The sequence below is a fragment of the Hyaena hyaena genome, unplaced genomic scaffold, assembly GCF_003009895.1.
Source record: "Hyaena hyaena isolate Hyena2069 unplaced genomic scaffold, ASM300989v1 scaffold_17, whole genome shotgun sequence".
Taxonomy (NCBI): Eukaryota; Metazoa; Chordata; class Mammalia; order Carnivora; family Hyaenidae; genus Hyaena; species Hyaena hyaena.
In genome coordinates this window covers 15606-18317 of record NW_024080648.1, presented here as the reverse complement: position 1 = coordinate 18317, position 2712 = coordinate 15606, and the positions used below count along the sequence as shown (strand labels likewise).

Genomic DNA, 2712 nt, shown 5'->3' with positions numbered 1-2712 from the left:
CAAATGACTAACAAAATCCTGAATTTTGTTACTGCATAGCCATAAAGCAGGCCAGTGGTCATTGGGAAGATATATTCAAATCAAAGGCAGTTTTAATGTTAAAGGCAAAAATCTTCATAGGAATCTATTTGTACTATTCTGAAATTGCTGCTGTGAAAGTTTCCAGTCTTCCCTTTCATGACTGATGGCAGTCAGGATGAGATGCTGGGATGTGTACGCTACAATTTAGGAATTGGAGTAGCTGCCACTGCTATGTGTTCAATTGCACACTCATCGGTTCCTCTGTGGATCTGGAATTAACCATCTTTACTCCAGCCAGTGCCCCAACTGTTTTTAAGAATCCAGCAATCCATCCCAGAAGCTGTCAGTGCCATGGCCCACCAGCAAAACAGCCTGATTAGTCAGCTCAAAGGGGTTGAAAGGGTCTCTCAGACCAGTGTAGTAGTAGGTGGATCCCCTTGTGCTAAAGGAGGAAGTCATCATAGATTTCAAAAGCAACTACCATGGGGCCATGACGGGCCAGCTCATTGCAGCCCCCATAGCAGCCTGCCACATAATGGTGCTCGGAGGAGTATTAATGGAAGCAAGGCCTCCTTCAGTTTGCATGGAGAATCAGTGCCTGTGTAGGGGAAGCATGGCTCTTCTAGCAGCCCAAAACCTTGGGCATATTTTCATGTGATGAGGTATGGCCCACCTTCACAGCCTTGAGCATACTGGCTGTAAGAGACAACCTCCTGAGGACTCAAGATTGGGGTCTGAGTATTGTTGGTTAGTATATGGATTCTTGCTTTCAGCATACCCACAGAAGCAAATGAGAAGCAGCTTCCACAAGATGCTTGGTTTTGAACAGGAGGAACAAAATCGGTCCTAAGAACATTTCTCCAGTCCCAAGATGCTGGCAAATGTGAAATCACTTCACGTATTTCAACACTCAGTGGTGAGATTCTCCAGCTGCGGCTACCACCTCTCCTAATCGTCTCTCTTAGGGTTAGAGTCTCATATTCCATGTATGTGGTTGCAGTCCACATCTGGGGACACCTGGGTGGTTCAGTTGGTTAAGCATCCAATTTTGGCTCAGGTCATGATCTCATGGTTTATGGGTTCAAGCCCTGAGTCAGGCTCTATGCTGATGGATCAGAGCCTAAAGCCCAGATCCTGTGGCTCCCTCTCTCTCTGCTCTTACCCCTGTCATGCTCTGTCTCTGTCTCAAAAAAATAAACATTTAAAAAAATTTGTTTAAGACTTATGAATTGCATGGATCACTTTCACAAAGCCATGGTTATATTTGTAGAGCCTATTAGAATTAAAATAGTTTTCCCTGGAGACTCTCATGGTGTGCCGTGTTCACGTTCACCTTCTCAGTGGTAGTTCCCACTTTAGTTCTAGGGAAATGAGCCTACTTCCAGCTCAGCACATCTGCATCCACCCAGGTATGGCTTCTTGGCAGTAACTAGTTGTGGAGAATAATCTTGGGAATTCCCTGAGCTTGCACCCACGGGTTAACAAGGCATATAGGAATAAGAAGCCTCAGGATGAAAGCATCCAAAATTAGGTAAACAAGATTCCGTGTTCAGCGTGGAAATGCCCCTCAACTTAGTACAATAGCAAAAAAACTGCTTTCACAGGAAGGAAGGACCAAAATAGGTAAGTGGGTAAATAGGACTATAGACACAGTGAGGTGAAATTGCCCAGAGCAGAGCTAATTAGCAGAAGAAAAGTGCCTTGTTGACCCTGAGGCAATTGTCTTGCTCTGTCTTTCTTGTCCCCTAGGCAAGTTTAGGTAAATAGACTTGGCGCCTTATGCCTGCCTTAAATAGCCATCTGCCAGGCACCAAGACTTTGTTTTGTATTGATCCAAATCCCTAACAATGCAAATCTTCAAAACCCCCTTTCTCTCACACCCATGAGTTAATGTTCACCGGTTTCATTGTCTCTTTGTGCACATCCATCATGCTTGTAAGCCTTCTGATCCTAATAAAAATGGGGCAAGGACCTTACTTCGTTCTCTTGTCTCCTCTTGGACATTAGCCTCTCTCGCATTTCAATCCTGCATCCACTCTCTTGCTAGACAAGAGAGAACACTAGATCCAGAGTCTACCGACAACTGGTTACCTTGCTCCCCTCTTCTTTATACCTAAAAAAAGGCAAACCACTTGTAGTCATTCTACACAATCTCAAAACCTTGATTAAAAATTATGGTGAAATGGCCAGGATTGCCCAGATTATCACATGCTGTATACAACTTCTCACGGTGCATGACTACTTTTTTTTTTTTCTGGTAGTCCCATAACCATGTAACTGACGTCATGTTGGGAACCAATGAGACCCACCTGGAAGATCAGGTACCCAGCATCCCAGAGCAAGTGCAACTGGGAAGTGTGTTGTAGTGTGCAGTACTGACAACAGAGAGCAGCAATAGGAGGGTGATGAGCAGCCAGCAGGGCCAGGGACCAGGGGAGAAGGAGAGGGCAGTGGCCAAAAAGCAGCGGGTGGAGAGCCTACCCAGTACTAAGTATTAGACCATGTGAAGATCAAGGAACTGTGTATTCATGAGCTTAAGCAACTTGCCCAAATCACATACTTTAGTATGTGGAAGAGTCAGGCTTTGTACTCCAGGTTTTGATTTCAGAAGACATGCTTGAAAGTACAACACTCTATTTCCTCTCAGAATAAGTTTTTATAAACCCTTTTAAAGAAAGAAAATGAGAACAG

The 2712-nt window shown here is 44.5% G+C and overlaps 1 pseudogene; it reads right to left on the bottom strand.

Annotated features, from left to right (window-relative positions):
* Positions 1–218: 218 nt before the first annotated feature.
* On the bottom strand, positions 219–2353 carry LOC120223101 (annotated as a pseudogene).
* Between the last annotated feature and the right edge of the window lie 359 nt (positions 2354–2712).